The sequence below is a fragment of the Athene cunicularia genome, unplaced genomic scaffold (assembly GCF_003259725.1).
Source record: "Athene cunicularia isolate RWA unplaced genomic scaffold, athCun1 SCF_1, whole genome shotgun sequence".
Lineage (NCBI taxonomy): Eukaryota > Metazoa > Chordata > Aves > Strigiformes > Strigidae > Athene > Athene cunicularia.
In genome coordinates, this window is record NW_020799155.1 from 1,298,409 (window position 1) to 1,321,816 (window position 23,408).

Sequence of the window (23,408 nt, forward strand, 5' to 3'; positions counted from 1 at the left end):
AGCTGGCTGGCGGGCAGCCGCCGTTCCCTCGGAGTAAAGCCGAGCAGTTTCAAGGCAGCGTGTGCCCTGCAGCTTTCACCTGCTCCCCCACCGGCCCCCGGGCCGCAGTTACAAGGATACCCCGGCGTGGGGAGGCGGTGGCCGGGCCTGGCCCGCCCCTCAGCCTGCGTGCATAGCCCGTCTTCCCCTCCTGGGACTGGTGTTTACTGCTTTGGTTGTCGCTCCCTCCTGCCTCTGAGTGCACTTGGAACCAGCAGCACTTCCTCAGAGAGGCCTGTGCCGTTAAACTGTGCTTTAACGGAGCAGCAGCAGTTACCGGCAGTCGGTGCGTGCGTGCTGTGAGAGTGTGCCCGTCCTTATTTAAGCCCGCTCATCCCTCATTTTAAACCGGTTTACTTTCAGTTTCCAATGCTCGAAGTTTGTTAGTATACTTTGCATTTTCATACCAGAATACGTTTCCAGCATTTAAAAGAAAAAGAAAAAAAAAAAAAGAAGAATTCTAGTTCTGCAGTTTCCAAGGACTGAGTATTCTCTCTCTCGAGCTAGGTAACAAGAAAGGTCACAAAATTGGATTCAAACCAACACCAGCAGCAAGCAAACCACAAACCAAACTGCTTCCTTAGTCAGAATCCTTTAGGCCAGCTCACTGATCACAAGCTGGGTGTGTTGGCAAAGCTCTCTCGATTCCCTGTTTCTCAATACAAACACCTTCATGCTATGTGGTTGACTAATACCTGTAATTTAGCATCAAGTAGGTGTGGAAAATGAGCCTGATTAATCCCTGGTAGTACTTGATGCAGAATCCGAGCTGGAATTTAGGTTGCTAACAGATACTGTTAATTTAAGGGTAATAAAAAAGACCCACAAACCCTACAGGGGCAGCTGTAAGATACTACTGCTACCATAGTCGTCTCAAAAGAACCCTCAAAGACTTAGTTGGAAGTTTTAGAAGACAAACATTCTTTATTGCCACGCTGGATGCAGGGGGGATCACCTAACATGCATGCCAAAAGACAAAGGCACGCTCATTATATATAATAAAATAAATAAATATTCATGTAAGTTCTGAGAATTACTTGCCTATTCTCAGGAAATCTAATGCACATGTTAATATATTGTGCAAGCATACTAAAATTAGGGGAAGGGTCTCTGAGGGGCTCAGGTGTCTGGGGTGGGCCTTAGTCATTGTTGAAGGTGTCTCTCAGTGTCCCTTCCAGGAACTGGTTCTTTCTTTCATATAAGGTCTTGTCTTGGCTCATCGCTCTGTCTGCAAAGTTTCTCAGGTTCCTTATCTTGGTTTCCACAGATGTCTGCCCTCCCTGGGGTTGTGCCCATCACAGTTGCAAAAATTATGTCCTTGGGTGCATTTTTGTGTGAGGCCCCTTTAGCAATTAAGTCCTTGTGTGCATTCTTGCCTAAGGTGCCTTACAGCAGTTGGCATCCAATGCTTGCAGACATCCCTTCCCTCCAGCCTGTCGACCACACCACACAGCTCCGTGTTCTTGGCAAACTTGTTGAGGGTGCGCTCAATCCCACTGTCCATGTCACTGACAAATATGTTAAACATGAAACCAAGAAGTTCAGAGTTAACTTGAAAATTGAGTCTGGTGCTTATAAAATATTTCAAATGTTCAGTTAAACTGCTTAGATAGCATTAACTTTGCTCCTTCGTGCTTGTTTTCTGTTTGCTTCTTGCAGATGTGAAGTCTAGTTCTAGAAATCACTGTGCACAAAAAAAAAATTGCAATTGCTGAGTCATTACATTTCAGTATAAATTATGTTGATCAAGGTTTTTTTTCTGAGAACTTTACAAAGGTCAGAGACTGTTGCCACCAATATCTTAATTATCTAAATTTTCTTTGTAAAGTGTACAGTATCAGCATGATATATAAACAAACTTTTTTTTTTTTTTTTTTTCCCCAAAAGGACTTTGTAGTTAATATCCATAAAAAATTAACCTTGAAAAAGGTGCTGGATTTTGTTGCTTGCATACCTGTGGAGCTTAATGCTTTGCCTTTTGTGATCTGTACCGGGAATGTTTTAATTTTCTCAAGTCCACTCATACAATCTCTCTCTCTTTTTTTTTTTTTTTTTTTTTTTTTTTTTTTTTTTTTCGTAGCACTGTTCACGATATCTTCTGAAACAGGAAGGGGAGAGTGGTCGGCTCACGAGCCCAACCAGCTCTCTGAACATAAGGGGAAGAACTGAAATCAAGATGTCAGAGACAGATGTGTGGAAAGGGGTAAAGTGACACCTTATCTAGAGAGAGGATCATGTGGAGAATGGAAGGAGAAAGAAAGTTGGGAGGTGTCAGAAGCTGCAAAGGTGCTCAGATATATCAGGTTGTATAAGAAAGAGAACAAAGGAGGAGAAATGAAGAAAGTCGAGCAGTATGGCAGGCTTATAGGGAATACAATGGAGTAGGGAAAACAGAGGGATGATGAGAGGAGCAGTTGCCACGAATAACAGAGAAACAAATGTGCAAAAGCTGGAATGGTCATCTGAAAAGCTGGAGACATACGGATGCCTTGCAGGCACATGAAGATACTGAGAATGCAGAAAGCATGAGCAGCTGCAGATGAGCAGGATCAGGGGCTCCTGTGAGCTAGGATATCAAAGGTCTGAGCGGATTATCAGTGATTTGTCCTTTGTTTACATAGCAGTGTGGGTGGGAGGGGAGGCCGTGCCCCCGCTGCTTGGGGTGAGGCATCAGTCTTCCCAACAGTCGGGAGCATTCTGCCTAGCAGCCTGGTCACAGCGATCGCTGAGTAGATGAGGTAGTTTCTCCAGAAAAGCCACAGAAAGGTCTGAAAATCTGAAAGCCCCGAGAAAAACTGAAATTGATAGTTGGAGCTGTATAGTTGGAGGGAGGGTAAGGTACCTCTAGCATAGGAGCTTGGAAATAATATTCTTATTTGCATCCAGATGACCCAGTATACATACTCCTTATTTAATGAACTTATTTCAAGCAATAGAACTAGCAATGAAAACCAACTGGTTAAGAGTTATTGGTTGAGTCACTGAGTAGGCTTATGACCTCAGAGCTAAGAATAACCTGAGCTGTGGGGATGATCCTAATTACAGCCTTACTATTAGATATGCAATTATCAATATATACTTATGAGCTAAATTTTGGAACACAGTCTGTTCCTCTGTTTTCAGTGAAATCTAACTCCTATATATAGTACAAAGTTGTGACAAAATGAAAAATAAGTGACTTCTTCAGTGAATCAAATATATCTTAAAATATTTTATCTGAAAAAGTATGAAAAAACCCCAGTTATGTTTCATCAAAGGCAAAAACCCAAAGATTATTGGTAAATCTGAACAATAATTACTCTTACTGTGAAACAGCACAAATAGCAGCAGAAGGTTAACCATGGTGGCATCTCTTTAATGACTCAAAAATCTTAGACAGTAAGGCAGAAAGGAAACTTTACTGAGAACCCTTGATTAAAGATATCCCGTCAGCAGGATTTTATGCCTTATTCACAAGACGACTGCTTTCTAGCAGAACATTTTGTAGGTGAGGGGGCCATCCTGCATGCAGGGCCATCCTAAGGGCTGGTGAGGCTCTAGATGCTACATCTGCCCGTTCCTTATGCCACCCATGTGAACAAGTCTAACATGCTGGACTCCCTGCTGATGTACAGAGTTATCCACCATTGCACGTACAGGGAATTCAGTCTTCCTCAGAGGTAGGATCCCCATATATCCGCAGTAGCTTCAGGGCGTCTGACATTGAGCTCACGTGGCTTGGCTGTATGGTTGCATGACTGCTAAATCTAGTGCAAGACAGGCAACAGGAGCCTGGGGGAGATGGCGAGCCGGCCTCCCTTTTCAGTCACAACTTGCTGTTAGATCAGTTTCACCGTAACATGAAACTGCACCGTGAGTCAGGAGCTTCTGAGCGCTAAGCATGGCTCTGATATCAACTCCATCGGTGGCTGCAAGCAGCTTATTTAACTGCAGGGTCAGTATCTGTCAAGTATAAATAGTAGTAGCTAGGTACTTGAGAGCACTGTAAGGTCCAGTTAGATAATGTTTACCAAGTATCAATTAGGTATTTTAATTTCCAAAGTGTTGATTAAAAATGCCTGAATGTTGAGTCATCATATTCTAGTTGTACACTGTCACATGTCCCAAAGGTTTACTCATCCAATAAACAACAGGGTACAGGTTTATTTATCCAAAAATCAAGACAGCACAGCATGTGGCCCCAGTGTGTTACTGAAACCTGTTATCATGATGCAATTATATATTTTTGAGGAGAGAAGCTTTGATTTGAAAGAACGGGTTTGTCCCCTGCGGATACAATCTCTCATGATTCACTTTGCATATAGAATATATATATTTGCCATGTCAAGGAGCAACATCTGACCGAAAGTGACTTTATTACTAATTCTGTATTATTTTTTCTCCGTTGTAACAGAAAGATGTTGAAGAGATTGCATTTGGTATTCAGAAGACCTGGGTAGTAATCGCCTTGAAAATGAGGGGCATCCATAGCTTCAGCCAAGTAACTGACTTAACAACTGGGTTTAAAGGCGGCAGTCCAGCCATGGTGGGAGATCTAGGTAGCTCCTCAGCATTCATGTGGCAGTCATCTGCCCGGATGTTAGGTAGAGACACTCAAATGTTTAAGGAGACTCTGGCCTCTGTTGGGATGAAAAGACATGCAGTGTGGGCCATGGGGCCAGAAATTTTATGTCTTAGAAGGCAAGCATATCCACATGAGATAAACTGATAGACCATATCTGCCACTGGACATTTCCAGGAATAAGAAGCGTCTCTGTGGTTCAGCATGGCTCAGATTTAGTTTGGCTGAAATACTGCGTTTAGACTCAGGCTTCTCTGCTAAGTACTCTGTCTCAGTAAGGGGTTCAGCTGGTCCACTGTGATGAATGTATTTTGTATTTTGTCCTTGTATTCCAAAGGATAACTGGCAAATCTTTGAACAATATCTTTCTTTCAAATCTCCATTACATGAATAAACAAAATTGCTTGTTACCAAACATACTGTTCTCACTGATGTCTATCTCATTGGACACCCTGAAGAAAGTGAATGTACTAGCTGTAGTGAAACAGTGGTCATTGGATTGGTATTTGGACAATTGGAAATTTAGCTGTGCATTAGACTCTCCTTGATTGTTCTTCACTTATGTCTTTTGTGAAATTTAGAATTACATCGGTGAAGTCCCACAGAGGTCAGGAAGGTTTAATGTACCTGGACATTCACAGTCACTACCCAGAGGCAATGTATATTCCCAACAGCTGATGTTTCACGAGTTACATGTGAAAAACTTTTTGAGGCCCTGACAGTCTAAAAAGTGAACTTTTGGGGGCTCCATATCTCTTCCTTCTCTTGCACTGCACAAAATGTTCACAGAAAATGTCCCAGATTTTAAAACATAAACAGCATTATGTTGAGGATGTGTAAGGCTAGATATTTAAATATGGAGAATCAGACTAAGTTATGCCAAAACCCCTTGAATTTGTGCAATTTTATCTATTTTGCTTGTGCAAATGCCTATTTTACATGCATACATTTGCAATACAAATGCAACTTGAGTGTGTTCATATGAAAATGTGGCATTATGTAGGAATTTATATGCAATGATACATACTATTTTCAGGAAAAAATTTGTAATGGTGATCGTCTCTTTCAAGTACAGACTGCTCTTAAAACAAGAAAAGTCGTGCCTGTGTGAAGAGCTTCCTTTGATAAATGATACATTTGATAAAATTCAGATACCTGCTGAGGAAATAGCCTGTTTATAGAAATAGAGTTATACATCAGCCCAGCTATCTGACAGAAAGTAATAAAAGTAGATTGCCTGCAAGGTCATCTGTGACTCAGAAATTAGACAGAATATGGACTGTGGAAGTCAGCTATGAGGCTATGGCAGAGAACAATGCATACTTCATTGAATCTGCCCCAAAAGATGTGTCAAATATCACACCTTTCTCCAGAAAGAAAAGATTCAGTAGGTGAAAAAAATATTGAGCATTGTACTTCACTGCATATTAGGCACAACTGACTTAACAGGTTTTTCACTATATGATATTTCTAAAATTTTAGTGAAATGTTCAGGAGTTGCACATGCATCCAAATATATATTCTAAAAATGTAAAAATATGACAACATACTTCATTTGGAAAAGTAGCAGGTTTAGCTTAAGTTAGACTGCTGTTCCTTTTATCAGTTTTTAATTAGATACTAGGCTGAACCAATACTGAAATCCTTACAGCCATTGGCTGACACTCACAGTGTCTGCTGCTTAATGAAGGAGTAAATTGTATCATAAATCTCCTATTTTTATTGCCATTTCTTCATATGAGGAGTGCAAATCACCTTTCAAACTTATGGGTTTCTGCTGTCTCCTTCTTCATATATTATCCATGTGTATTGTAAAGGATACTATAAAAGAATGTAATTTGTCCAAGACCAAATATCAAAGATGTTTGTGCTATCAGATTATCTGGATATATATTTTATGGGTGACATTTGAAGGAATAGCTGAGGACCAAATGTGCATTATCATTAAAAACAAATCAAAAAATATGTGGGGAATCCAGAAAAGAAAAGTAGGAAGTTAAGTTTCACAGAACAAAAAACTTGTTTGGTGTGTACTGTAAAAGAGGTGCTTCACCTTATTAGGGCCTGGGGATTTGCCAGTATTAAAAGGTGTATACGTCCTGTGAGGAATCAAGCATCTCTGTGTACCTTTTCTAGTTGTTACCTTACATTTATAACACTTTTTTTTATAAACCCAGCATTTTGGCATGTATGAAATCCTTTGCCCTGAGCTAACAAAACTTAGAGTTTCAGCATATACCTGATAATGTGGCACAGAAGAAGTCTTACTGTTTTCAGTGGGACTACTGTAATGCTCAACCGGTCATCAATGCTTAGGACTTTTCTGCTCTACTGACATGTGCAGACTCCTCCTAAGTGAAGTCTTGCATCTTGGCTTGTGTCTTGTTTTGCCTCATGTTTGCTACAGCATATAAGATCTATGCACTATTTTTAAGCTCTGAGGTCTCGATGCTTTTCTTAGTTTTTGTTGTTGTGTTTTGTTTGGGTTTTTTTTTGAGATTGCTGTTCTGGGGTTTTGGGTTGGTTTGTTTGGGTTTTTTTATAGCATACATAAAGTCTAAATTTTCCCTTACTTCCATAGTGCTGTCATTACCACTGGTTAGGCTTCATACATTTCATGGACTGTATGACTTCCTTTGTTCTAATTATTTTGCCATAGATTAAGCACTGGTTTTCCCAGGATCTGAGAATTTTGTTCGAGGTCATAACCGTGATTCTTCTTTCTCCCCTTAAGCCATCAAACATCCAAGATGAGTTCATCAGTTGTAAATCAGTCACAAACTTCTCTTAGCATCTTTTTCTTGTCTCTGTTTAAAAAATATGCTGGTTGGACCTTAAGGGAAATATCAGATGTCTACAGTTTCACCATTCACCTTCTGACTCTTGACTCTTTCCTGGCAGCTGGTTGCTTACAGTTGTGAAGCAAGTAATTGTTTATTTTATTCATGTTACATTAAAAGAAAAAAAAAAAAAAAGTGTCAGTGCTGGTAAATCCCAACTCAATATTTCTTTGGTTATGCTCACAATGCTGTGAATTATTCAGTAAACACTCTGGGTCAGAAATATCTGACAGAGGTTCCTTTCCTCCTCAGCCATCATTCTGACTGCATTTAACCTACATTTCGTGGTGGAGATGCCCAGCTTAGCTCCAGCCTGAGCAGGCATGTCTGCACCCTGCCTCGAAGAATAAGCAATGCCAGCTTTTCATTCATAGGGTCACGGCTGGGCTCCTGCTGCTTCTGACACTGGAGTTCCATTGCCACCAGTTTAAGTGTGCTTTGTTGTGGGGCAGATGGATCCTTCATTACCCAAAGAATGTCTGTTTGATCAGGTCAAATTGGCTTTCAGAGCCCACCTGCAGTGTGGAGGAATTACACCTCTGAAATCTCTACCTCCTGTCAAATGCAAGTGAAATCAGCCCTTTGATTCTGATGCTTATGATGAGTAAAAGGAGGGCAGACACATGGACGTGACCAGGTACGCCTTGTTTCCTTGCAACAATAAGCAAAGGTGTCTGACTTCCCCCTCGAGGGATCCCAAAACACTGCAGAGATCTTACACGTTGTGTACACTGAATAAGTTCACACACTAATGAGGTACCGAGGAACACAATAGCTCTGCAAAATAACAATGGGCAGAAAATAAAGGGTATTTTATGCAAATATGCAAGCAGGTTTAATGAAACAGAAGTCAGATACAGACCCACTAGCGTAGATCCTCCAAAATCCAGGGACAGCATAAGAAGTCCATTATGTTTGTCGTATACAGACATCCTCGAAGATTTCACACTTAAGTGAGCAGATCACAAGGAGTAATTTAGCCCTAAGACACAGTAGTCACTCTGGTATTCATAATGTACAATTAGTTACTATCTTCTGCCAGAAATGTCAAAGCAGTTTAGTGATTTTTTTTTTTTAGAAGAGTTTGCAGAGCTACTATTTCATTTACCTATTAGATTGTGGGGGGTGTTTTCTTGGTTTGGTTTGGTTTTTGGATTCAGCTCCAGTATTCGAATCCCCAGAAGTAATATATCTAATTCAGATTATTTTTGTTTGGAACCTGTGATAATCTTCCACAATAAATCAGCTTGTCCATATTTTGGGCACTTGGTATGGTGTTGCATGCACTAATTCAAACGTGTAACAACAAAAGAAATTGTAAGCATTTTTTGGTTTGAATAGCTGAATTCTGTAGTAAAAATTTAGATCACGAAGAAAGTTTTTTGTACCTCAAAGTTACTTAAGATCCATGGAAAAAAGAATTGTGGGGTATAGAAAAACAACGCAGGGTCAGATGTGTACTCTGAAATGTGAAACTGTGTAAACACATTTTTATTTGGATTCCATTTTAAATTTCAGCACAGATGGAGCCTGTGATAATTCAATAGTGGTGGTATTTTGTCTTCATCTTAAACCAGGATCTGACATGTTCTTCGCTTAGAGTAGCTGCTGAGGGGAGCTTAGGTTAATGTGTAAAATAATTGGTTCTCTAAACAGTTGGACACAGTCTCAATCAGTTCCAGTTTCAGTATCAGATTTCTTTTAATCAGAGGGAAGTGCAGTCTTTATCTGATGCTCTGTATGCACTGAAATTGTTTGGAAAGAAAATGCTTTCAACAGTGCAGTGTAGAAGCAAATGTTCAATGTTATAAATAACATATGATTAGACAAATATACTAAGCTTGTAGAGCTTATTTATGTTGAATCATGTGTCAGGGTGTATTATGGACTTTTCTGCCCTGATTTCAATGATCTCATTCTTCTGGGACAGAACCTATTTAAAGTAAAAGTTCATTTCATGCAAAGCATAAATACATTGAGAAAAATAATTATTTTTCTTCATTGAAGGCAAAACTTTCTATTACCTACTATCTACAATATGAAGAAATGAAAACTCATTATTGGTGGCCCAAAACATTTAAAAAAATGAGGCAGATCCAGACCCATCTTTTTAAAAATTACATGGTGTATACTGACAGCTTGATATAAAACTTATCTAAATAAAAAGAAGATGGATAGTTTTTTCCTGTAGTTGTTACATGTGTTGAGTATCTTCCTTTTTCTAGAATGATGTAAAGGCAATGAGAGAGTGACAGATGGTTTATACTGTCAGAAACTACTGTAGAAAAATTTGGATAACATAGAAGGAAAATTAATTTTTATTTAAGTGGCTATAAAATGCTTTTGGTTTGTTAATGCTCATTTATCTTAATGTAAATCAGACACCAAACAAATACATGGGGCATTCGTTCTGATAAAAAGAATTGCCGTTTCAGTTTTTCAGGAAAGTTCTGGCTTAGGTCAGTCCCCTGGGGAGGGCTCGAAGGTACTTGCTACCTCATCTTTCCCTTAGGCTACTCACCCTCCAGTCCGGCCGCTCACCAGTCAGAACATCAGTTCTAACGTAAGGATATTCGTCTCCTGTGGTTTCTTGCACTGCTTATTATCACTGTGAGAATAAGAGCTTCCTAGCTCTCTCTTGCTTCCTGAGTTTGCAGCTAGTATTTACCAGCTGCGTCTCTGTATTTCTGCTAGTGCTGGAGAAGTATCTTTCTCCCAGAGGAGATCAAGACAGGTTGGAAAGGATTGCCAAAACCCCTCTACCTCTGAGGGCAGTATCTGCTTGCACAGAGCACTCAGATTCTTGTTTCCTATCAGTATTAGACAGGTCCTCTGCAAAGCTGAACCATGACCTATGAACAGCCTCTTGTCCTGCATCCCACCATGGTAAGGGGATGGTTAAGGCAGCTGACATACCTGTGTTCAAGTAGTGCTGCCAAACCAGACATCTCTGCTGCCGGAATGTGCTCTGATGTGTATTTGTGAGTCCTGCTTTCTACCAATACTCCACAAATACCCATGCTTTTGAAGGTAAAAGGCCTTTAATGTTTGGTCATTTAAAGTCTGTCTTTCCTACTGTCTCACAGAACCCTTGCAAAAGATTAATTGTGGCCCACAACTTGCAGGTGAAAGAGACATCATTGTAGACAGTCTAAATGATTCACCAAAGGCTGCAAAATGATTTTACAGCACCTGGGACTCTCAGAGAATTATGCTTGATGTTATCTGGTAAAGCAATTTGATTTTGTTTATATTGCAATTTATCTGTATTTTCAAAGGGGATCAGGAGGACAGGAAATTACACCCTGAACTTTCAAAGTGCTTTATGAGTATCAGCCTTACTAAAAGCCAGCAGGATGCATGTTCTAAAATGGCTTAGGTGCTTCTGAAAATCCTCCTCTGTAAATACTTGTGTCCTTCTTTCCCACAAATACCATAATGTTTTTTCTGATGAGGCTCCATTTTACCTACACTCATAAATATCTGCAAACCCACCTCATTCTCTTCTTGTGACTCTCTGTCACTGTCTCTTGATGTGATACCTACAGAAGAGCTCCGGTTTGTTTTCTGTGATCGTTCCTTAGTTTACTGGCCTTGATTATCTTGTTATTACTTCCATGCTCTGTCTATTTGTTATCTCTTCTCTCTTGGCCCATATTTACATTGGCAGTGTTCAAGAACCGGACTACTCTCTCCATTTCACGCTTTTACAGCATGTACTAGGGCATGGCTTGCTTCACAGTGAACATTTCCAGCAACGACAAAATAATAACGCACCAACTTTGCACAGCAGGGAAAAAGTAAGACTTAAGACTGAATAAGAACATAGGTGCATCTGGCAACATGTAAGTGGGGGGCTCCACCCACACATGGACTCTTTGCCACTGCAGTGCTAAGAAGAGCTTCAGAATGAGGTGATTACCAAAGTCTCCTTCAGAGTTTTGCATTCGTACGCAGGCTTGTGTCCTGACGGTAAGATTGCAGAGGACGTGCCATGAAAAGGTGTTTCCGTACAGCGGGATTGTGTAGCACTGGAAATAAGTATAAATAGGGATTTTTTAAATAAAAGGACTTGGGTTTGAATGAAATTGAACCAATTTTTTCTTCTTTTGGGTAGTTAAAATAGGAAAAAGATAACCGTTACAGTGCCAGTGATACACTTGCTAGTACAATAGTAATAATCAGGATTCCAACTTAATGAGATATTATAGAACGTGAGAATATTTTGAAGCGCTAGTGAAAAAGAAAAATGTTATGAGCATTAGAAAATGGTAATTGGTAGATAGTAACACATTTAAGGAATAGTGACAGTTTCATATGAAAAAGCATTGTAAGAATGTTGATTAGCTTAACTGGGACAGGAAAGATTTACAGAAATAAGGGATTCAGAAGAAGAGCAGCCTTACTCCTGTCCTTGGAAGGCATTGATTAGCATTAATTAAAACTGAGACAGGACAAAGCTTAAGGCATGCATAATAGCACAACTCCTTTTATGTGCCGTATAATTCCTTTCTTGTCCATGCAGCCAACAAAATATCCTCTGAATGGCATTGACCAACAGGTGAGTGGTAGGTGAGCGTAATATTGCGGAAGAATTACTAGTTGCAGAGCACTTTGCATTGTACCCAAGAGGTTGCATGGGCGAAGTGTTTGTATCCCAGCTGTTGGTTTACTTTGTTCTCCCTGCACGTGAGGTGATGTGGGGCAGGAGCTCACAGGAATATACTTACAATTCTCATTTTGTGTAACCACTAGCATAATATTTAAGCCCTCTATAACTTAGTTTTTCATATGAAACTGTGAATTATGTAATGGCATGGCTGTGTGCGTTGTATTTATCTAGATAATGAGACACTCCTACTGGCAGGAGCTTTCAGTAACTAACACAACTGGACCCTAATCTGGGCTGATTGAGTGCGATCCGGGTCTCAATCTGCCAGTTACAACCTGCCCTCTGCTCTGAGCAGCTGCTGTGCCTTTCCCAGCTTCAGACGGATTAAATTAATGTGTTTCTTAAGTGAGGTCTACAATCCCACTTCTGGATCTGGAGCAACAGCCATAACCTGCTTTCTCAGCAGGCCCCGAACAAGTATACTGATAACCGGGAAACCATCTTTACCTTTTGGTGAAGACAGTAAGAATCCAGCCACCCTGGCTTTAGATGCAGACCAAGGAAACAAGTGTTAACCTGAACTTCTATCTGGGTGTATTTAGTATGATCTGTCTTTGTGAACAAAGTGCGTCACTGGCAAAATTTATACCATCTTCGGCAAGCAGAATTAGATCCACTTTTTCATTTAATGTCCATAGGCTTCTCCATTAATGTGACAAATTTGTAATTCTGCAGATTCTGGGACCGCACCTTCAGTATGAATTTTGTGCCCCTAATTGCTTTCAGCTAAATAGGAATTCCATTTAATCTCAAAATCCTCTGCTACCATTTCAGCAAACTCCATACAATGAAAAACTCCATACAATGAAAACTTCTATTTGGTTTTTATTTTACCTTATTTATAAGACTGAAAATACTTTTTTAGAAATACATTTAACATAAAATGTTTATTTTATTCAGAACCATCTGATGCCGTTGTCCAAATACCTTATCTTGTTTGTCATTTATATAATTAATCTCTTGAAACTGAAATAAAGTACCAGATTGATCCTAATCATTATTCTCTGATTTTTCAGATGAAGTTAGACCACATTGAACGGTAATGCTTTGTAAAATCTGACATGCTGGGAATACATAACATATTTCTGAAGGGCATGATGATAATCAGATTTGTCTAGACATGTAAACCACATTTTTGATGCTGTGAATTCCTCAATTAATTTCATGAGGTTTTGAGACTCATGATAATTTAACTCAGAGGTAGTGTGGGAATTAGAAATCGTAATAGTCACAAAGTTTTTATCAGAAAAGTCACTGCCGTCTTAAAATAATAAGGCCACATCACCATGTTTTGTAAATAATATTAGTGTATTATTTCCAGTATTTAATGTATCCGCTAAGCTTTTTACTTAGTGCAGGTACTTGTCTGTCTGAGGAAGAATAAATTTAGAAGTTAGCCAATACAGTGTATCAACTTGTTACTTAATGGCATACATTCTTCTCCTGATACCCATGCAGCTGTGAGGTTTTTCAGTTTGCTATGCTTCTCTCATTCTGATGCAGCACATGCTGGCTGCAGTTGGAACTGGTCCCTACACGCAATCCCTCTCCAACACGGCTGAGAAGTAGTAGAGCGGGTCAGGGTGTCCATGATTTTCCGTTATAGGTCTGTTTGGTGGGAAAATAACGTTGTTCAAAGCAGCACCAGTAAGCTGGTCACACGTTTTAGAGTTGCAAAATGAGGGGTACCACAGTGCCAGCTTTTGTGCTGGTCAGTGGTGGGGCCAGTCCTGCAGTCAGACGTCTGCATGTTGCTGCCACTTCAAAGCCATGGCAAAACCACTATTTTTCATATCTGTCTTTTCAATTCCCCCTGCTTTCCCCCAAAGTCTGGTTATGGGTAGCTGGCACAACGTGCCTCTGCTGATTAATGTGTTCATCTGAAGCACTGATGACAATTCATTTGTCAAGCTGAGCCCTTTCCCATCCCAGTTTGAGTTTGGAGTGAGGATTCCTAATACCTCATTTTCCCAAATGGAAAGAGAGGTTCGTCTTTCTTTCTTCCACCCCGCAGACTGTCCACAGACAGTATAACAAACTGTGAGCTGGCACAGGAGACCCAGGTGTGCTGAGCATTGCTGTGGAGGGCTGAGGGCAATCTGTCTCCATTGTCTGCCTGTCTGTCTCCATCAGCCAGCTTGTCTGTCTCCACTGGCAGCCTCCACAGGAGCAGCGTCTGACTGAGGAAGATGGGCAGTTCCACAGAAAGGACAGCCTCTGCCCCATCAGCACCCCAGCTGGGTTGGTCTCCAACCCTCACAGCTGCCCTGCTCCTGGCTGGGGTGGTGGGACAGGCCATGGGTGCCCTGACAGACCCCCTGTGAGTAGCCACCACTGCTCCCAGCTCCTATTCCTGTGGGAGAAGCCAAATCTTGCTGTACCCAGAAGGAGCCACCCGGAGAATAAAGTCTTGGAAATCACAGTGACATTTTAAAAAAATATCCATCTCTGAAAGATATGTCTTTTTTTTTTTTCTCCCAGGAGAAACTTAAGCCTGCTTTTTCAGCTTGACTGTATTAAGGTAACTGCTCTTTGCTGCTAATAATAATCACAGTAAGAGGTTACATAAAAAAAAAAAAAACAAAAAAACCAAACCAAAAAAACCAAACAAAACAAAATACCTTGTCTTCCTTTTAAAGGTGTGGCTTGAAAAGTTTGGATGTGTGAAATCCAGTTCTATCTGGGAACTGTATGACTTCCCATATAATAAGACCTTTGTGGAAGTGTGGTTAAAATTCAGGAGCAAAAAAGTGTGACCTAGGAGGTCATGAGACAGGAATTAACTGGAGAAAGCTCCAAATGGCTTAATTTGCCGGGGGTGACCATAGGAAGGATTTTCCAGGAGGCTCATCTGCTTTGCGGGATCATCACCAGGAGACCTCTGTAGGGGTCTAAATGCCAGCCTGTCAAGCCAGAGTGCATGAGCAGGAAAGACAAGACAGGAGGTGAAAAGGTTCCCACTGTCTTTCCCCAGTTAAAAAGTAAACTGTACAAAGGGAGCAATTAATTTTATGTAGAAAGGTAAAATATCTCCATCGGATAAAGAAGGAGAGAATGTTTTAGGCAAGACTGGAATGACTGTTTCTCAAAGAACAGATGAAAATCCTAAAGAATGATGGAAAACATAATCCACGGCTTTGACAGTCTGGACTTGAGCCCTTACGGTGCGTTGTGGGATAAAGGAGTCTCCGAGACTCCGCGAACAGTCTCCAAATATCTGCAAGACAGTTTGTTCTCTGCAAGGCTGGAGAAAAGAGGAGTGTTCCCACCGCATCTGCGGTTTCTCAGTGTAGGGTCTGGCTGTACCTCTGCTCAGGGAAGATGGTAAAAAAACCAGAATAGCCAAAGCTAAAGAACACAGCGTGTCTTCCCCTTCCACCCCTGTGTCCACGCAGAGGTGTCGGTGTCATTGCACCTGGGAAGAAAAGCCTGACTGGAAACTTTGACTTGTCAACTGGCTTTCTTCAGCAGTACCTTGGTTTGTTCACCTACCTGGCTGCTGGCTTGTGGGGTGCAGCTAAAAATGGTAGTCCCATCTCCTCTGATGAATGTTTCAGCACAGAAGGTTTGAAGATACAGGCGTTTTTATTGTGAAGTTAGCATCTGCCAGCTTGAATGTATGGTGCCAAAATAGCAGTTCCCCACATCAGACACCATATGTGAGCCTTATTCTGAGAGTGGGTGTTAGAGGAGGGTGCAAATAGTTTTCCCTCAGTTGACAGGGAAACTTGGGGTTTTGAGGTAGCTCCCCAGGGGAGCTGAATATAATTCCCTGGGGAATACTGGTGGAACTTAGCAGCATCATCAAAATCATTAAAAGTTTTTTCTCCTCTCTCGAGATTAGTCTGAAATACGGGACTTAGCAGACCGCTGAAAAAGTTTTCCTTGTTTCCGTAGAAGGTCCTGAGCTATGGTATTCTTCATACTTGCTGGAAGCAGAATCATCTCTGCAGTATAAAAAGAAATGAGGTTCCCTTTCCTTCAATTATATTGTTACAATGCCTTATTCTGGTGTTCATATAGGAGTATATTACTAATGGAAAGTACAATTATAAAATCTCTTGAGTTGGTGCATGAATAAATATGACAAAGTGCTAATAAAATCTTACACAACTTAGGGAATATTACTGTAAGAACACTGAATGACGAATAAGTCATACATAACAAAAATACAGTAATACAATAAAAATAATATAAGTATAATTAAATGTTACTTAATTAAAGCCCTTTCCCTTAATGTCATTTGATTATGCTCCCGTTCCACCAGGGGTCAAATTCATCCCTGGTGTGACTTCGAGAGAGTGCTAACAGATGGATTTTTGCCTTTGATTAGGGCTACTCAGAAGTTTATGTCATGCTGCTTCTGAAGATTTTCTGAGCACCCTCTTTTGTCGTTTGTATAAACCTGAGGTACAGTTTTTCAGGCTTCTTAACGTCATGTCCCTGCATGTCCCTGCTCCTTGTGCTCCTGTCCTTGAAAGTCTTCTAATGATGCCGGCACCCCTACAGAAACAGAAATGTTTGCTTAACCCCAGGCAGCAGAGTCATCCTGTTATCCAGGGAATACTCGCATCAGTAGATGGGGCTGCGCCGCACAACGGGAGCTCATTTAGATACACCGGGTACATTCCCATTAGCACAAGCATTACATTAGGACAGATCAGGGGAGTGCATCTGAAGAAATCTCCTGCCAGTTGGCCCTCAACACCGTACTTTGATCCACACGGCAGCGCAGAGCACGGCAGAGCAGTCCTGGGTGATCCCGACGGGCCAGGACCTTTCTGTTGGCAGAGCAGAGCCTTCCATTAAGGAGCCACTGGCAAAAAAGACCGCTTGCTGAGTGTGCTTGAGATAAAAACGATGAGAGGTTGATCAGAAATCAATAAGCCATTCTTTGTTTAAATGCCACCTTTGTGTCCTACTAATCAGCTTGCCGACTATTTCAGAACTATGAAATGGAACATTTTCAGTGCTGCCCCAGGATGTATTAGCTACAGTCAGAGGTCTGCATGTGCAGATTACTTTTTTATTAGGTGTGTTTTCTGCCTTCTCACCAAAATAAACAAACCATCACTTGCACTCATTGAATTCATTTTATGTTTGTTTTGGTTCCTTGATAATTTATTCTGTGTGACTGCTGGTGTTTGAATGGAATAGCTGTCTGAGTTCATTAGTCAAAGAATGAGTAGGCTACCTGGAGCTATCTCCCCTAGCTTGTAAATGTCTTGCTAGCATTAAAACTTTATTTCTATCAGTTTTACTAGTCCCTTTCCCAATTTTCAGTTCTGTTAGGACACGCTGAAGTTGTCTTTTTTTTTTTTTTTTTTTTTTTTTTTTTTTTTTTTTTTTTTTTTTTCTTTTTTATACAAGTGTATCACCAGCTCCACAGAAATTTCCTTATGGTGTTGAGACCTGGTATTATTTTTATTGCTTTAGTAGCTCTCAAAAGGCATGGTGCTCCATACAGCAAGCAGTGGGACATAGACAGCACATCCTGTAAACTCTCTTGTTTTATTCTGGCCGCACAGCAGAACATGTAAAAATGCAGTGTTTCATTTGCCTCCTTCCTTATTGCATATATGTACTGGACAGATGGATGTTTCAATGATTCTTCCACTATAACTGCAAAATCCTTTCCCTGTTCACTTCGCTGGATGACTGCTCCATTTAGCACATTCTTCAGCTTGATTCTTCACTTCCAGGCTAATTATTTTACAAGGTGACATGGCTAATCTAAACTGTTATGTCAAACTGTCAATACCCAGAACCCATTATTTCCCTTACAGAAACAGCACACCAAACATTCAATGACAAGAAAGAATGTAGAGGACAACTCTCATTCAGCTGTCATTCGTATCGATGTGTAAGCCAAGTGACAAAGATCACCATTAAATGAAGTATCATGCTGCATGTCCCACGTCTTTTTGAGTTTTCCTTGACTCTTTCACTTAATTATCTATCTGCTTTTTTGCCACAGTAACATCTGAGAATATCTATACTTGCTCACTTTTAGTTATAATCTCAGTTATAAGAAATACTGCTTCAGCAATGTTTTCTTTTAAAAACAGCTATTCCCTTTTGCTGCCATTCCATATTCTCCCTTGGGCTATATGAGCTTTATGCAGAAAATAACTTAGCATCTCTTAACCAGTGTTTTTTCTCCTCATTTTCTGAGAAAGGCAGTAACTTCTTTCAAGAACTTCTTTCCAGGGACTTCAGACTGATTAAGATATCTTAATCTTCTCTTTGCAAAAACATTCAGACTAAATGATGTAGATCTCAGTATTAGCAATGAAAACTTGTTTCCCTGCCAAACAGGTATGTGTCTTGCAGTGGGCTGATCAAATATGCCAGTATGCAATCAGAGAGTCTGTGTGTCAGCGAAGCCTCGGGTGACTTAAAGCCCTTAAGAATACATACTTGAAAAATATATTTTGGAAGAAATTGTGGTTGCAAGTAGCAAGGACTATTGCAATGCCACGGTTATCTAAAGGAACAAAAATGGTTTTGCATTGTGACCAGGTTTTGCCTCAATCACTGTTAAAGGGAGCCAAAAGAGTGCGTGGACTCAAGGAAGGCGCAACTTGCATCGAGGGAAATTCCAGAAAGACTCTAGGAAAAAAATGAAATTGGACAATCATTGAATCAGACTGCCCAGGAAGGTTGTGGAATCTCCATCCTTAGAGATATTCAACACTGCACTGGACATCCGTAACATGGTCTAGTTTTGAAGCTGGATCTGACTTTGAAGGTAGTGATGCTTAGTGCAGTGGACCAAATGACCTCCAGAGGTCCCTTCTAACCTGCATCATTCTGATCCTGTGGTTATTGAACATCTAAAGAGTTGGCATGAAAAAGTAGAAATTGGGAGGGTGAAGGGGAAAAGACAGTGTTAGTTTTGCTGCCTAGTGTAAATATTTTTCTTATGTTTTTATCCTGTTTTGGGCTGTTACAGGAAGTTTAAGAAAATGATGTTCTGTCCAGATGACTCAGATAAACAGTGCTTACAGTGGTACAATGGTAGCACATTTCAGAAAATAAGTTTTTAAGTATCTGCTCTTAGCATGCATTTTCTTGAATCTTGTGGAATTTTGCACCATTAAGAGCTAGATCTGTAGCAATACAATCTTGAAATGTAGCAGGAATATGCATAAAGATAGGCCATTCAGAATCTATCTTCCAAAGAGTGTTATCTCTAAAACAACATAAAATGTACTAATTATAATATCTGCTTTTGGCACGGTTGAATCTTCACTGATGAAGCAAAACTAGACGGGATTTTCAGTATCTTTGGTAGCTGGCTTACCCCTGATGACTTATATCCATTCCTATTGATTTTTATATCCATCCATCGATCAGTTGCTTTGTAACTGAATCTGTAAGTAGTTTCTGTCTTAAAACTCTAGGTTTGGGGATGGAATGGTGCTTTAAAAGAAAAGGTGAAGCTCAGAGAAGAGAAAGTCTGAAAGTACTGTGGCGATTATGCTGATTTCTAATGTTTGATTGTCTGGTTTGTTTATGAGTCTTTGAAAACAGTGCTGAAAATCCTTGGGCAAGAATGGTAGGATGGTGGTCAGTGATCTAAAAATAGCAATAAGAACATGCACAGATTTACCAGTGACACTGGTGATTCATGATTTATCTGATTCTTCCACTTCAAAAAATATTTTCTTGCATCTCTGTATGGCATCATCTTACATCTTCTCTTCAAGATCTGCTGCATTAAAAAATCAGTAGAGCATAAAGTTGTTTCATTTTCCACATAAGAAGAATCCAGGTTTTTCTGGATTTCATAATTTCAGGAACTCTGAATGAGATCTCTGGCTTATATTGTATATTTGTAATGTTTCATTTGTAACATTTCTACAGTACTCTTACACTGAACTAAGAGAAACTATATGAAAAGACCTGTAGTAGTAAAAATGGAAATTATTTATGTTCCAATCAGTATTTTTCCTCAGAAATGCTGTGCAAACATAGCAGCACATTACAGCCTTTCCCATACACACAGACAAAGAATATATTGTCATTCAGCAATCAGTGTAAGGGAAACTCGCTAAAGTGACATTTCAGTGTAGATTTATGATTTATTAAAACATTTGAAATGCTTTGCTAAATCACTTTCTTCTTTCCTTTCCCTCGTGCCTTTGCTATCTCATTCATGTATAATTCCTTTCTTCCTTATGTGAAGACTCTCCTTGCCATACAAACTGTGAAAGCATTACCATCAATGCAATTACTACTTCTCTGATGCTGAATATGGGATGAAGGCATTGAAAGCAATGGGAAATGACTACTGAGAAGTAATTTTAATCTACTTAATTGAACATGGCCAAACAACAGTTACTAAAATGAAACTCCAGTAAGGTATTTCCAGCAGATATTTATGTTTATGGTTCTGTGTCTATGGTTTAGTGGTTAAACCGATAAATACCACCATCTCTGTCGATGCAGTGAAACTGGGCTGTCTTTTTCACTCCTCAGGGTGATGCCCTATTTCCTTTACCAGCAGAAGAGTTTCTGAAAGGATGGTGTATACTCCTCAAGATCAACTTGCCCTTGATCTTCCTGTGGAATGTAAAGGATGCTCCAGGGCAATCCTCTCCAGTCAGAGCTTCCAGCTGGGCTGGGCTGAGCCGGACATGTGCTGAAGGAAAGGCCGGCTGTCATGCAGAAACATTTATTTCCATGATTTTGTGCAGGAACTGAGGCTTTTTGTTTGAGTAAGGGTATTGGTGGCCTACTTATGGTGACTCCAAAGCAAGTCAAGAGCTGTTCTGATTATTATGTCTTCAAAGCTGAAGGGTGGGCTTCTGACCTAAGACCAGATATTGAGATTTGTGGTCAAAATTTAGCCCTGAACCCATCAAAGACAGCAAGAGTTCTGCTGAGTATAGGAGAACTCAGATTTCACATGTAACGGCAAATATTTTCTCTCACCTGACTAACCAACTGTCAGGAGAATAAGAGGTTTAGAGCCTAGGGGTGGGAAGGCTGTAGTAACTTCTTTCATATTCCCCGAGTTTGTTCATTAAGGGAATTTCCGAGGCTAAGAAGCTGTCAAATGAAGAGCTGCTACGGCTGCTGTTCCTCCGGAGTTCCTTCTTGCTGAAGAGGGCTCCCTCCTCACTCACTGTGGAAGATTGTTTTAGGAAGGCCCTGCAGTCCTCCACTGTAATTGTTAGCTTATTCAGTCAAGTGCTTACACAGATTTTTTTTTTTTGAAGCTACTAAAATGTGCATGTATATAGCCCTGGAGCCCTTGTTCCCATTTTTGCATTTACAGGAGCGCGGCTGTGTTTAATTAACAGCTGTGGCTGGCACACAGAAAACCAGTACGTAAAATCCGAGGTAAACACGCATACTTTCATCTAAGTCTGTGTGGAGAAGTAGCCTTTATACCTCATTAACAAAGTCTCTACTGATATATCTCTGCTTGGTAATTCATGAGAGGCAGAGGTGTGAGCTCTCCCAACTAGTGACACTCCTGCAGTAGCGAGCAGCCTGCGCTGCCACTGACCCGAGGCGGGAACACGGGGCTCTCGCCGCCCTTTACTATTTCGTTTAACAACATATCAAACTTCTCTCCTTGGATTCCAGAGCGTGTGCTCTTACCTGTTACAGCTCTAGAGCCTGATGTGAAAAAACCTTGCTTTTATCACTAAAATTCAGCAGATGTGACTGATCACACTTCAGGAGTGGATTTGTTGCTGAAGTAGGAACTATTTTTGTTATCACATTTTCAGAGAACCAAGCTAGAAATTATTTAACATTGGCAAAGTAGACAGATTTTTATGGTGGGAAAGAGCTCAAGTTTCTATGGTTCTTGGTGATAAAAACCCAAAGATATCATTTTTGTGTATTTGACATAAAGAATGAATTCCCTTTAGCATATCCCTGCAAGTGAGGGCTGAATAAAATCAAAAGGGAATGTGTGAATTTTTATAAATACATGCATCAGTTGGTATTGTATCTTCCATTAAAAGGAAATTAGATCAAACACTGGTTATGTCATCACCTGTTTCTAAGAGTGCAAATGACATCTCATTTGAATCCCAATAGGAAAAAGAGCAGTGCACCTGTTTCTCCCAGTTCAGTCAACTTTCCATGAAATGTTGCTTGGCCTCCAAAGCCCATATACCGGTCATGGTGCGTAAGGAGAAGAAGATAACCTATGTCAGGTTTTATAATCCTGTCCAAAGGATCTATAATTTGGGTGGCAGGAAAGAAGGGGAAGTAGAGGAGGAGAAATACTTTTAATTTATAACCTAACACATCTGATACAAATATTTTTGAGACAATAAGCCAGGTTCCTACTGAAATCCGCTGGAGTTGCACATGTCTCAGAGGCTCTTGTGGATAATCGCTGTGGTGCACCTGTCTCGGGGGCCTCCATTATGCTACAGAGTAGCTGTGTGTTGATGTATTTAACTTTCAGTGTCTCATTTCAAATAGTTCCTACTAACTAGGGCCCTGAGGTGGTGCTTTATGACAGCGAAGTTCCCAGGTAACAGAATGCAAGATGGAAAGTCGTACAGAAAGAAAATTATTATTATTATTATTATTATTATTATTATTATTATTATTATTATTATTATTATTATTTTTTAAACAGCGGGTTCTGGGCTTTTTCCTTAGAAAATAGTAAGTGAAGCCCTGTTACTTATCAAACCCAGATACAATGTACGTAATTACAATTGGAAAATACCTTGGTCACAGTAACCTCTCCCCCAACAAAAAAATCCTCACCCTACATCAGAAGCCTCCAAACCATTACTATCCAGGCAAGGTTGTGGGCTGAGACAAGGACAACTTTTTGTTCTGTTGTTGTAAACATCTAGCAGAATTCAGTCATAATCCTGCAGCAGTTTGGTATTACCACATGATGTTGATAGAGTGCTTAGTGACAAATAACATACAGATGGAACAAATCATCTGTGATGCATGTTTTTATCACTGCAATCATTTTTGTGTGATGTGGTTAGGTTTTTGTATATGAAGGCTCATTTTTACAACCTTTTTTTTTTTTTTTATTTTGTGCCAACTTATTTTTTCCTTATCACTCATGATCAAACATTGTATTGGTATTATATAAACATTTAAAATGATAGTAACTTTGATGAATTTATTACAAATGTTATGTGTAGTTTCTCTTGTTCTTTCTATTTATTTGTCTGATGAAAGTCTATAGTAGAAGAGTGAGAAGAGTGATTTACTAAATGTGTCTGAGGATTATACAATGCTTATTAATCAGTGTCCCATGTTGCTGTTTTACCAGCAAAATGTGAAGTACAAA